The sequence below is a fragment of the Stomoxys calcitrans genome, chromosome 4 (genome assembly GCF_963082655.1).
Source record: "Stomoxys calcitrans chromosome 4, idStoCalc2.1, whole genome shotgun sequence".
In the NCBI taxonomy this organism is placed as follows: domain Eukaryota; kingdom Metazoa; phylum Arthropoda; class Insecta; order Diptera; family Muscidae; genus Stomoxys; species Stomoxys calcitrans.
The window spans coordinates 41,654,627-41,669,497 of record NC_081555.1 but is presented as its reverse complement, the minus strand read 5'-3'; the positions used below and the strand labels follow the sequence as shown (position 1 = coordinate 41,669,497).

Below are 14,871 nucleotides of genomic sequence, written 5' to 3'. Positions count from 1 at the left end.
GCCTCCCGAGATAACGAGTCCTGAATATCCTAGTTCCAATTGGAACCGGTGCCATATAGTCGAAGATCCTCCGTAGCTATCCTCCGCATCAATGGCAGTTCCGAATATAGGCCTCTATGGGCTGCATATTCAGCATCGCATCAAGACTGCGGTGCGGATCTCAGTGCACCTGTGACTCCGACACAGGCCAGTCTTTGGACCTTCCCGAACTTCCTACTACGAGTCCAATTATCCATGGCGCTCCACCATACCGATGCCCCATAAGGCAGCACTAGTGTCACAATGGCCGTATACATCCAATAGATCATCTTGGGGGTTACCCCCACCTCCAACTGAACATCCTTCTGCGGGAGTGAAAGGCGCACAGAGCCTAATGGCTCTTTTCCTACGTATTCTTATTCCATTTCAGCTTCGAATCGAGGACTATGCCGATGTAATTTGCTTCTTTCGACAGCTGTGGGTGATCTCGTCCAATGACGGAAGTCTTAACATTATTAAACGACAAAATCTGATAAATATTGAACGCTTATTATTACTTAAGCGACCAACCACAGTGTCTCATCGTCTTATAAATTAAGCCATGGAAAGGTACACTATGCGTTAAGATTTCTAAGGCCTCATGCAGTTTTCGGGGAAAATCGCAAAAAATCCAATATTTTGCATACCCCCCTAAAAAGACCCCAGGAACACGAATATGAAGGCCGCTTTTGGGGTTCGAGCCGGGGGTTTTTAGGTATTTATAATTTTGCAGATATTTTGGGTATACAAATATTTTTCAAAAAAATTTGATGAATTCGTATTCTTTGTGTATAAACCTGACCTTCTGATCTCATAAAATCGGATTTTAGTTATATATAGCCGCTATATAGACCGATCTCCAGACTTAAAGTCTTGAGGCAATAAATTGGTAATTTTTCATCCGATTACGATGAAATTTGGCACAGTTAGTTCTGGTAGACCCCTTACCCATTTCTGTCAAATGTGGTTCAGATTGGACCATATTTGGTTATAGCCGCCCTATAAACCGTCCGATCTCCCGATATAGGGTGTTGAGGCCATAAAAGATCCATTTATTACGCGAATTCGATGAAATTTGGCACAATGTGTTTTGGTAGACCCCCTACTTAATCCTCAAATGTGGTCGAGATTGTACCATATTAAGATATAACTGCCATTAGACCGATATTGAGTATTGAGCCCATAAAAGAAGCATTTTTCATCCGATTTGGATGAAATCTAAAGAAGTGCGTTTTGATAGACCTCTACATCTGTTTGTTGAATATCGTCCATATCGAACCATATTTGGATATAGCTGTCATATGGACCGATCTCCCGATATACAGTCTGAAAATCGGGTGGCAGTCTGAATAGGTTTAAGTGGCAGTCTGCCATCAGACTCACTCAGACGTTTTCGTCCATTGTGATACCACAGGAACAAAAGATGGAAGATGCCTTCTAGTTCCAGCCGTTGAACCATCCAGATCGCTTTAAAACGCCCAATAACTTGCGAATGTTCACATCCAATAAATCAGACAGGTTCTCAAAGAAATGAGAACCTAAAGTGGAACTCCTTTTGACTGCTAGTACGGGACACACACACACAGAAGGTGTTCAACAGTCTCTTCTTCCTCGATGTCCCTACAGCTTCTGCAAAAATCGTTGCTGGCAACCTTCAGTCTGTCAGCACGTTTTCTGATTAGACAGTGACCTGTCATGACGGACACAATGACTGAGACGTCTGTTCTAGCTAATGATAGCAAAGCAGTAGACCTCTCAAAGTCTAGATGAGGCCACATAGTTTTGGAATGCTCACAGCTCCCTCTTTGTGACCATCTATCATTCGTTGCCCTTCGGGCCTGGTCCTGAAAACTTAGCTTACATGTCGCGAGAGGCATACCCACAGATTCCAGTGTCCCTGGAATGTGTAGGGTGGTTTCTAGTCTCGCAAGCCCATCCGCTTTACAATTCCCTGGGATATCTTTGTAGCCCGGCACCCAGAACAGGTTATATTTGAACTGTTCAGCCATCTCGTTTAGAGATCTGTGACAGTCGAGGGCGGTTTTTGTGTTCAGAAATACTTTCTCCAGGGATTTAATGGCTGCCTGGCTGTCTAAGAAGATATTTATGCCAATCGTCGTAATGACATTATATCTTAGCCATTCCACCACTTCCTTAATTGCAAGCATCTCTGCTTGATACACACTGCAGTGGTCAGGTAACCTCTTCGATATGACCAGTTCTAGATCTTTAGATTACACCCCAAAGCCCACCTGGTGGATTAGTTTGGAACCATCTGTATAGAAGTCTATGTAACTTCTGTTACCACGGATATCGTAGTTCCCATCGGTTCTATCAGGAATAGTGGTACAGTAATTTTTATCAAAAAGTGGCTCAGGTAGATTGTAATCCCCACTGCAACATCGGATATTGTACCAAGGATAACACAGTGTCCGTAGCCGCCACATGACCAATGCGAAAGCTCGCTTAACCTCACGGCAGTGGTTGCTGTAATTTGTCTAGCCGTAATCTCCAGAGGCATAGGATGTAGCATTAAATTTAGTGCATCAGATGATGTCGTCCTCAGTACGTCTGCGATGCACCAACAAGCCATCCATTGGATATGGTTAAGTATTGAGCAGTAGGTGGATTTTTGAAGCGCCGTCCACCAGACCACAACACCATATAGCATAATAGGTCTGACAACTGCAGTATATACCCAATGCATGACACGCGGTCTAAACCCCCCAACTTCTGCCAATGGCTCTCTTGCAGGTGTATAGGGGAAGAGTGGCCTTTTTTGCCCTTTCCAAAATGTTGGACTTGAAGTTCAATTTCCTTTCCAGCAAAACGCGCAGGTATTTTGCGCTTTCCTAAATGGAACATTCTCTCCACCCAAGAAGACAGATTCCACTGTAGGCAACTTTTATCTCCTGCTGAAATGAACTGCTTCTGTTTTGCACGGATTTATACTTAGGCCACTTTCGGTAGCCCAGTGGTCGCTGCAATTTGGGTAGCCACAATGTCGAGAGGCATAAAATGTAGCATTAAATTCAGTGCATCAGATGGTGTCGTCCTCAGTGCGTCTTTGATGCAAAAACAAGCCATCCATTGGAACCGGTTAAGTATTGAGCAGTAGGTGGATTTTTGAAGCGCCGTCCACCAGACCACAACACCATATAACATAATTGGTCTGACAACTGCAGTATATACCCAATGCATGACACGCGGTCTAAACCCCCCAACTTCTGCCAATGGCTCTCTTGCAGGTCTGTAGGGCAAGAGTTGCCTTCCAAAATGTTGGATTTGAAGATCGATTACCTATCTAGCAAAACCCAGGTATTTTGCGCTCTCTTTAAATGGAACATTCTCGCCACCCAAGAAGACAGGTTCCACTTGTATCTCCCGCTGAAAAGAACTACTTCTGTCTTGCACGGATTTATACTCAGGCCACTTTCGGTAGCCCACTTTGCTGTTGCACGTAGAGCTTCCTGAAGTATATCTCTTAGAGTGCTGGGAAACTTTTCCCTACGACCACTTTTACGCCTTTTCCTTCCATAGACAATAATATATTGTTAATGGCTATATTCCAAAGTAGAGGAGACAGTACACCTCCTTGGGGAGTTCCTCTGCTGATCCATCTTTTTAGATCCACTGATCTCAAGCCTGCCGTAATGCATCTTTTCGTAAGTTAGTTATTAATAAACTTTCTTACGGTAGAGTTGATGCCTAGAAACTGCATCCGATTTTTTGAAATCAGAAGGTCAGGTTTATGTACAAAGAATACGAAATCGTCAAAAATGGTTTGGAAAATATTTTTATTCCAAAGATATGTGCAAAATTATAAATACCCAGCTTTTGGGTATAAATGGATAAATACCCGGGTATTTACCCAATTTGACCCAAATACCTTTTGGGTATGGGAGGCCACCGTAGCGCAGAGGTTAGCATGTTCGCCTATAACGCTGAACGCCTGGGTCCGGGTTCGAATCCTGGCGAGACCATCAGAAAAAATTTTCAGCGGTGGTTTTCCCCTCCTAATGCTGGGAACATTTGTGAGGTATTATGCCATATCAAACTTCTCTCCAAAGAGGTGTCGCACTGCGGCACGCCGTTCGGACTCGGCTATAAAAAGGAGGCCCGTTGTCATTGAGCTTAAAACTTGAGCTCAATGACAACGGGCTTAATCGACTTAGAATGTCAAGACGATCAATTTGTTGGGTTCCAGATCAATATATGGATGTGTTACACCCGTAATGACGCAATTAGTATACCACCATCCTATGGTGGAGGGTATTAAAACTTAAATCGCTCTACTTCACAACGAAATTGCCCATTTAAATCCATTGTGAGTTTTAAGGCCAACAAATCTACTTGAATATAATTATGATAGATTAAATAGATCTTCTACTTCATAAAAAGAACTCACCAAGCCAGTCTTGTTTGGACAAATCTGTTACATGCATTCAATGCCTAGATCTACAATCCACAAATTGTTCCGTTTGTTAGGCTGATGAGATGTAAATTCTAATCAAAAATGTTTTGTTATTGTTCGCTTTTCCTCTCTTCTGGCAGACAGAAATAATTCGTTGTGTAGCACACTATGAACGCTTGGTGTTGTAGACTCCGATAAGAGCAGCGAAGACTGAATACACCGGAATTCTTAAATTGTGATGGATGATGATGATGATGATGATGCACTTGTTAACTCAATTAAACATTATTGTTGCTGCATTAACAAACAAGAGCAGAAGAAGAAAATGAAGTATGACAACAACAATGCTCATTGCACAATTGACTGTGATACACTTGTGTATGTGGTTTTCTTATGTAGTAATCTATGTAAGACCATTGTGTAGAAATGTAGATCGCATAGCCCACATTCAGCTTAACATAACTGTGACAACCACAAGATTCAAGATCACCACAAAAGCATCCCCAATGACAAAACAGATGCTGCGTACATTAAAAAAACACAATTTCTTCACGCTCAATGAACACTCTGCATGCAACACTTGGTGAATTTTATTTGAATTTGCACTCGACGATATTCGGTGTTTTTGCTTGCAACCATTCTAAGATTTCATTAAATTTTTTTGCACTTCATCAAAGCATACATAGATATCAACATACATAAAATAAAATTTTTATATCATTTGATTTTTCTCTCATTCTAGTTATTTTCTTTTAATTTTCCATTGTTGTACTTAATTTCGCCACACTTACACTCACACACATTAGTAGATACTGTAGACGACATAAAATTAAACACACAACAATTATTTAATATCCGTTAAATACGCGTCGGCGAACAGAGTGGGGATTTTTCCTAATTTTTTTTCATGCTAAATTAAACACCCACTATCGAAATCTGCATTTGCGATTTGTCTTGAACACCATATACACACACACTCGTTCTTACTCATAGATTTCTTGCTGTCTGCGACGAAAACGAGGAACACAGCCTACCTACCCAGTCAGGCTACTCTGGATATCGCGCACACGTCACACGATCAGAATCACTCGATCACTCGCAATTTTACGATCAGGGTAAATGATAACCGTACTTGGCGTAGTCACACCGCAAAAGTTGTTTACAAACTAAACGCGTGAGCATGGAGGCAGCATGAATTCAATGCGATTTGTTTCTTTTGTTGGAATTTTCAATTTTCTTTTGATGCACCATTCAAGTTTGAGCAGCAAACACCACACACACAACCAACCAAACCCCCATCCATCCATACACTATGGCGGTAGTGTGGTGTGTCAGCTCTCATTGCAGTTAGAGCAAGAAAACTACAATAAATGTACTCGCATGTACACATATCCCAAGAAAAACAACAACGACCTCAAACGAATCATGCAAAATGGGCAAATACAAAACAAACTACAGACAGACTTGACCAAAGAACAAGACAGACACATCGGCATTGAAGAGATCATATGTGTGCAGGAGACCCTGAGAATTGGTGTGCTTTCAATGGGGGCTTAAGAGAAAAGTTTAAAGAGAAATGAAAAATGGTTGCTGGCATGTGAAGAGATTTATAAATACACAAATTATTTACATGGAAATATGAGTAATTTTAAACCACAAGTAAAGGCAAGGAATCTGCAGTACAGTGCGTGAAAACCATGAGATGACAAATTAAGGGAATGAGGTAAATATTTTATTTTAAAATTATAATAAAATCTAAATTAACAACATTAAACAACAATAACATATCAGTTATGACTCGGGTTGAAAAATTTGCCCCTGAACATTCCACTAAAGAACAGGGGCAAACTTCTCACATATCAATGAGTGCAGTCCGATTCAAGTTTAAGCTCAATGATAAGGGGGCTCCTTTTTATAGCCAAGTCCGAACGGTGTGCCGCAGTGCGACACCTCTTTGAGGAGGTACAGTAACTCTCAAATGCCGTAAGTATCAGGAGGGGAAAACCACCCCTGATAATTTTTTTCTGATGTTGTCGCCAGGATTCGAACTCAGGCTTTCAGCGTCATAGGCGGACATGCTTTACTCTGCGCTAACATGGCTTCCATAACTGGGGTTAGTTAATATTTAAACCTACTAGTAAGCCTGATGATGGACTTAAAAAAGCGGAAGTTAATTGGGATGTGTATTACACACGACTCAAGGAATACAATAAGATTACCAAAGCGACAAAACGTGTCTCCTGGAAGCTTTTCTGATGACGCCGCCGAGATAAAAAAGTAAAAAAGTTTCTCTCAAAAACCCATGTCCAAACTGAAACTTTAGTAGACGACTGGGGAGTGAGAGCAGAGACAACGGAGGACATATTGGGGCCTTTGATGAAAACCTATTTTTCACAGGATACGACGGGCCTGACAGAGACACCGGAATCTTGGAATAATGACGTCGATCGAAGGTTTATAATTAAGGAATTTTTGTTGAAGGAATCCTTGAAGAGCTTATTTCCGGTGTTACTACAGAATGAGACAGACTATCTGGCGCCTCATCTGGCCAATATTTTCACAGCGTGCCTATGACTTGCATATACTCCGAAAGTCTGGCCAGGAGGCAAGCGTGGTGTTTATACCCAAGCCCGGAAAGGCAAGTTATGCGACACCGAAGGCTTACAGACCCATAAGCCTAACGTCCTTTCTGCTCAAAACCATGGAACGTATTGTGGACATCATGATAAAGAGAAGGACATCCAGCGAACTGCTCAAATACAAACAGAATGCCTATGTCAAGGGAAGGTCCGTGGAGACGGTCCTGCACTAGGTTGTGCATAAAATAAAAGAATCTTCGATGCCAAAACGTACACACTAGCGGTATGCATAGATATCGAGGGGGCTTTTTGCAATGTGCGGAGCAAAACACTGATCCAATCCTTAGACCAGTACCGGGTGGACCCGGTCCTTACAGACTGGATAAACCATATGCTAAGGAACAGGTTGATAAATTGTGTGGCCCATGGCATAAATATAAGGGAGAATTTGCCACAAGGCACGCCACAGGGGGGCATTTTATCGCTACTCCTATGGGTGACCACCATAAATGACCTACTACGGATGCTGACTGAGGAGGGATTTGAACCCGTCCGCTAGGATGAAGATCTTATAATACTTCTAACGGGCAAGGATCCGAACCAGCTTTGCAGAAGGGCCGAAAGGGCCTTGCATATGGCATATGACTGGGCTAGACCCAGAGGTCTCAATGTTAACCCAGAGAAGACTGAAATATGCCTGTTCACGAGAAAGACGAAGGTGGGCCAATTTAACTCAACACATTTCCTTAATAAGAGGATTTCGATATCTGACAAGGTCAAATACTTAGGTGTGATCTTGGACAGAAAACTGAATTGGAAGTGTCACATTCAAGAGTGTACTGAGAAGGCTCACAGATGTTGAGCACTAGGTAGACGGGCCGTAGATTCGAAATGGGGCCCGAATTCTAGGATAGTCAACTAGTTTTACGGAGAGTGATTAGACCAATACTTACTTACGCCTCAGCAGTTTGGTGGACTGATATGAAGAAAAAGTGCAACATAAGGACCATACAAAAGGTTCAGAGAACATATTGTCTTGGCATAGGCGGAGCGATGAGGACCATGCCAACTAGAGCACTGGAAACTATTCTGGATATCCGACCCATTGACATACAGATTAAGTGTGAGGTACTTAAGGCGATGGGAGAATGGATTGAGGATGGGAGCAACTCATACCATCGCGGTATAATCGAGGCGACGATAGGAAACATGGAACGAAGGGAAGAGGTTTCCGATCGGATACCTGAGAAGAATCATGAGGTCGAGTGAGAGGCATTGCTGGCATCAGCATAGTCTTGGATTGACGGAACCCTAGTATTGCCGTCTGGAAGATCATGTTACACGGATGGATCATAGCTAGAGGACAGAGTGGGTCTCGGGATCTACATTGAGAACCCAGGGACTGAGATCTGTCTTAGACTGCCTTACTATAATACGGTCCTGCAGGCGGAGATCCGGGCGATCCTGGAATGCGTGAGGTGGTGTGGTGCTAACGCGAGGACATCGTGTGTGAACATCTTTACGGGCATTAAAATTGCCATAAGGACAATAAAAACCAGAACGGTAAGGTCCTGAACAGTCCTGCAGTGTAAGAAGGAGATTAACGCCTTCTCTGAGATCGGCACGATTCGCATTGTTTGGGTACCGAGCCATAGCGTAGTAAGGGGGAATGAAACACCATTGATTAACCGAAACCGTTCGGGTCGACGTAGTCCAGGTTAAGGGCGTGAACTACGAATTTAACACTGTGGAACAGCGAAATGGTCGGTGGGATGACGAAAATTCCATCGGGTGATCCGGATCGTGAGAGGACGAGGCTGTGACTAAAAGGAAGTAAGAAGGTGGTCAGTTTAGCTTTCGGTGTCATAACAGGACACATAGGACTAAGAGCTCACTTATGCAAAATCGGTGGGGCAAGTGATAGCAGGTGTAGGGCACGTGGGGATGATAATGAGGCATTGATGTCAAGTCATTACTAGCAGACATCGGTACTTAGTTGGGAACACAATACCAGACATGAACCAGCTTAGGCGCCTGGTATGGAAAACATTTAGGGATTTTGTAAGTAGCAGGGAATTCTAGACTTAAATTTTCTTTTCCGAGGTTACTTTTATGCCCTGTAGATATAAGATACCGATGTTCGGACTCCCGTCTTTGGACGGGGTCACCCTGCGTCTGTCGAAGAAGGTGAAGTTCCTAGGCATAGTCCTCGATTCTAAACTTTCCTGGAAGAGGAACACTGTGCGCTTTTTACTCCTGCAACAGGATGTTCGGTATGAAGTGGGGAATGACTCCCAAGATGATTTATTGGATCTATACGACCATCGTGAAACCAGTACTGGCCTATGGAGCACTGGTATGGTGAGGCGCCGAAGGGAAGAGGACGCGGAGTTCGAGAAGGTCCTGAGACTGGCCTGCATCGGGATCGTAGGGGCGCTGAGATCCGCACCTCAGGCAGGCCTGGAGGCGATGCTGGATATACATTGGGGTCTATATTTGGAACTGCGGCGCCAGGGTCGCGTTTAGGCTGAGAGAGCTCGGCATGCTGAAGGAGGATGGTTGCGGCCACAGTTCAATTCTGGCTTTATGTATACGGAGGGTAGACTGATGAGGATCTCCGACTACCTGGCACCAGTGCCGACTGGAGTGAGGGCATTCGCGATTCGTTTTCCTGAGAGGGACGAATGGAGGGCGGATGGTGTACTTGAGGGGGTTGAGACCTCGATCCACACAGATGGCTGCAAGATGGATGGAGTCAGGGACTGGATTGGGGTCTACTCTAAAGCACTCAATATCAGTATGTCTCTGAGACTGCCGGACTGGTAAGGGGCTTACCGTCCTCGGAACTCAGAGTTTATGTGGACAGTATGGCGGCGATCAAGACCTTGGTGTTGAGGATGTTGAGGTCGAGATGCGTGGTGGACTGTTTGGAATCCATGGATAGGCTCCGGGCCCACGATGTGACGCTGACATGGATTCCTGGGCATGAGGGGATTCCAGGAAATGAGAGGGCGGACAAGTGTACCAGGAGGGTTTCGCTTGCTTCGGGCTTGCCTACGTGCCATTTGTCGAGCTACTGGACACAGTAGATGGGATGGCCATGGCGGCGTCGCTGGCGGGGTGGGAGTCTGTAGATGGTTGCTGGACGAGGACGGAGGAGGACGAGGGAGTGGCTGTCGTTCAATAAAAGGTCGATGAATACTTTGATAGGTGTCATAACCAGGAACTGTGCCATAGGCCGCATGGCGACGCGCATAGGGATATCGCACAATGACTTCTGTTTGAGTTGCCTCGATGAGGATGAGGAGGAGATTATTGAGCACTTGCTGTGTTTCTGTCCGGGCCTGGAGAGGGTGAATTTGCAAACGTACCTTTGGTATCTCTTCTGAAGTTTGTTGAGGGAGCAGGATGGTTCCGAAGGGAAATCTCCGCTCCTCCTGTGTTTTTCTATTATTCGTGTATAACTTCTAGTACGAGGTCTCACATTTTCTTTTTCTTCCCATTCTCTCTCTATGGGAGAGGAGGCCAAACTCTCTCTATATGGGAGTTTGGCCTCCGAGTGAACTCACCTCTGGTGGACAACCTATTCAACCACCATAGAATGGGGTTTTACTTTTTTCGTCATTCTGTTTGTAACTCCTCGAAATTCTCGTCTAAGACCCCATAAAGTATTTATATTATTGATCGTCATGGCATTTTAAGTCGATCTAGCCATGTCCGTCCGTCTGTCTGTCGAAAGCATGCTAACATTAGCTTTAAATTTAGGCGCTTGAAATTTTGCATAAATACTTCGTATTAGTGTAGGTCGATTGGGATTGTAAATGGGCCATATCCGTCCATGCTTGGATATAGCTGTCACATAAACCGATCTTGGATCTTGACTTCTTAAGCAACTAGAGTGCTGAAATTTTACTTGATGTGTTTTGTTATAGTTTTCAACAACTGTGATAAGTATGGTGTAAATTGGTCTCGTACCTGGTGTAGCTGTCATATAAACTGATCTGGAGTCTTGACTTCTTGAGCCTCAAGTTGGCGCAATTATTATCGGATCTGGCTGAAATTTTGCATGACGTGTTATGATTTCCAACTACTATGCTAAGCATATTCAAATCGGTCCATAACCTGATATAGCTGTAATATAAACCGATCTTTAATCTTCCTGAGCCACTAGAGGGCGCAATTCTTATCCGATTTGACTGATATTTTGAAAGAAGTGTTTTGTTGGGTGTTTTTGGTGGGATATCAATTCGCCCAATTTTCAGCGATGGTTATCCCCTCCTAGTGCTGGCGAAATTTGTCAGGAACTACGACGTGTTAAAATTTCTCCACAAAGACGTTTAGCACTGCGGCATCCCGTTTAGACTTGGCTAAAAAAGGAGGTTCCTTATCATTGAGCTTAAACTTACATCGCACAGCACTCATTTGTATGTGAAAAATTTGCCTCTGTTCAAATTTGCATGTTGTCAGTTGTTGTTGTTGTGGCAGTGTGTTGTATTTTATCCTTTGTCTGCTTGGTCCTGTTGAATATCCAGATCCATGAACTCTGCGACTAGGATGGGGTGTGTCCATAGGGATCTGGGTCCGAGTCGAGTGGGTCAGGTGAAGTGTGTCCATGTTGGCATGCTCTGTAGGAGTTAAGGCGGCTGGATCTGCCCGATTGTAAATGAACCAGAACCCCTCTGGTTTGCCTGGGGAAATTAATTTTTTCAGGTGCAATGAGCGGCGGTCGTTCTCCAAGGACAACATTCAACCCGTAATTTTTGTTGTTGTTGTAACAGTGTGATGTGTTAATCTATCTTTTGCCTGTTTGGTTCTTTTCAATGTCCAGATCCTGGGACTCTGCGACTAAAGTAGGGTGTATCGGAAGAGACCTGGGTCTGAGTAGATTGGGTCTGACTGGACGGATAAACAGGTGACGTGTGCCGTGTGGTCCACGGTTACAATCGGGTCATACATGCTGCACGTTGGCCTCAATCCTTGTAGAAATTAAAGCGGCTGCATCTGTCGTATCGTGGTTGAGCTATAATTACTCTGATTTGCTAAGGGATGTCAATTTCTTTAGGTGCGATGGCAGGCGGTCGTTATCGCATCTGCTTCCGTTTCTGCATGAATGTTGTCCATACCCGTCTGATATGTCGCTTGATCGGGAGGTTCTCTCTCTTGTAGAGCTGAACTTCTCACTCTAGATCATGAAAATCCACCTTGATGCCTCTGGGCGGTAGATACGTGTTAACAAGATGATGATTTCGATGGTCCCTGCGATAACAGCCCATAAGGTATTGATTGCATAAACAGCATGTAGTTATTTTTTTGCACGGGTAGGATCTTTGCCTCCTAATGGAGGAGGTCTGTGTGTGAACTGAGGAGGGCTGCCTCAGCTAGCAGTTCAAAGGACGGCAGATGTGACAGATCTGAATATTATTCCACTGGATATCATATAGCCGGCGAGACCACGCTGGCGCTACATAACTTACCACTGGCCGGTTAATTGCTTTGTATTTGTTTGACAAGGTTTGTTTGTCTGCAACCCAAGTGCTGCCGGCAAATGACTTGGGAACCTTGTTTATATTTCTGACCTCATGGCATATGCAGTGGACGTGAAAGAGCTGTCAATTGAGACACCAAGTATTTTGATGATGGGAATCGTTACTCCATCGATTTTTGCATTCAGCTCATTACCCACCTCATGTGTGTTTGTAGTGAATAATGTGGCCTTCCTTCCGCCTCCAGGCGGCACAGAGATCGTATGTCGCCTGGAGGGGGTGGAGTGGAGGATAGGTATAACCTATAAAGTGCCGGAGATATCACCCCGCCTTAGGGAACTCACTCTTTCACTCTTCTCTCACTCTGTTTCGACTTCTTATCTCTAAAATCCACAAACTTTTGGCGACCACACAGATAATTTGCGAAGCAAAGTTTCAGGCCTAACTGGAGGGACGTGCTGGCGCTGTCCTCAAATAATTTGGCATGGCTGCCCGTGTCGAATGCCTTTGATAGGTCCAGTGTCACGAGGGCCGTCCTATCACATGGCATGAGCCGATTGAAGCCGCGGCAAATGAGTGCGGTGATATGCAAAGCAGTTTTTGTGATATGCTGTCTTCAGGAGGATAGGTAGAACCTATAAAGTGCCGGAGATATCACCCCGCTTAGGGAACCTACTCCTAGGTGTTTCGACTTCTTATTTCTAAAATCCACAAACGTTTGGCGACTACGGAGATAATTTGCGACCCAATGTCTCAGGCTTGACTGGAGTGACGTGTTGACGATGCCCTCAAATAGTTTGGCATGCCTGTCTGTGTCGAATGCCTTTGATAGGTCCCGTGCCACGAGGGCCGTCCTATCACATGGCGTTGGCCGATTGCAACTGCTGCAAATGAGTACGGTGATATGCAAAGCAGTGCCGGAGATATCACCCCGCCTTAGGGAACTCACTCTTTCACTCTTAGGTGTTTGAATTTCTTATCTCTTAATCCAATCTCGTGAGGATTAGTCCCTCAAGCGTCTTCACTACTTGTGAGAGAGGGGATATCGGCCTGTACGACTACCCCTTACTCGGGTCCTTTCCAGACTTCATTTGCGGTATCACTCTGCCCATCTTCCCGACATCGGCTACTGTATGAGTGTTCAAGGACAGGTTGAGAACAGTAATAAGGTACTCGACTCCAGGTAGTTCCAATCTTAAGAATCCCTTCAACATCGGTGAAGAGCTTCTGTCGGGCCCCCAACGATAACCTGGCGTCACGGATTATATTCGTAACTTCATCCACGGTATATTGTGATGGTTGCCCATCGGCTTGAAGACCGAGGATGCGACGAATGACTCTCTCCCTAGCTTTGTCAGTTTTGGCATGTTCAATAAATTGACGGTTGAACAATATGTCATATTTACGTTGCCTGTCATCCCATCTTCCGGGCTTTGAGAGTTACCCAACAGTAGAACACAGCTTGTCTAAACCGATACCTAAGTTATATTGCTTCAAGTGTTCCAGCCACATTTTCCTCTCATGTTCGTTAACTATCCTGTTTATTTATGCATTCAGCTCACTTTGGGTTGGTGGGATCTATGCAACGAATCTTATGCTCGTTTGCGAGTAACGCTACCTGCGCCTGGAAATTGGGCCAGACTTGGGGTTTCAAATCAGCTGGTGGCGAGCGGCTGCTGAGTTAATGGTATTTTTGCATCTGTTCTCGGAAAATAGAACATCTGAGAGGAGTGTCGTTCACTGAAACGGCGCTTGATGTACCCTTCGAAGCCTACACAATCGGCCTTCTTTTGATTGATAAACGTCCCACGCTTAGAGGTTATTGAAGTCGGGTGTTCAATCAAAGGCAGTAGGGCTAATCCCAAAGAAATGACGGCCTGCCAGTATACATCACTCAGGAGATGCAAAGGAAATATCTGGCGAGCTGCTGCACCTCCTTGTAATCTGAGAGGGGCCGTACTAATTCACGGTGCAGAACGCGGAGCCTTCAATCTTTGCAGTCAAAGCTATGCCCCGCTGGTCGTTACCTAGGGGGGAATGCCATGAATCTTGATGATGGATGGCTCTATCTCGCCAGTACTAGAGTCACTAGCGCCCGACGCCCTCACGATTGATCGAAGTCCTGCACTAAAAAGGGGGTTTCAAAAACGGGGGTAGCGAAGCGGACCATCGGGATGCTGGTATTTGATAAAATTGAATGTTTTCAAATTTTAAAGCCTTGAAGCATTGTTGCTCCCTAACCAATTTGCAATGAATATCAATGATTTTTCAATAACGAATTTCGTTGCAGCAACGTTCATCATTGAATTCATTTGAAATGCTGGAAACACTGGCCATTAATGTTTCAATATTTCCGCCATAAATTTCAACAACCATG

The 14,871-nt window shown here is 44.4% G+C and overlaps 1 protein-coding gene across 1 annotated transcript in view; it reads right to left on the bottom strand.

The window, feature by feature from the left end:
* The window catches only part of LOC106081128 (protein sprint), an 840,648-nt gene extending 835,560 nt beyond the window's left edge, over positions 1-5,088 (bottom strand). Inside the window, exon 1 of the mRNA XM_013242875.2 lies at positions 4,427-5,088. The gene's annotated coding sequence lies outside the window, so the exon portion shown is untranslated. The remainder of the gene's footprint in view (positions 1-4,426) is intronic.
* Positions 5,089-14,871: the final 9,783 nt, after the last annotated feature.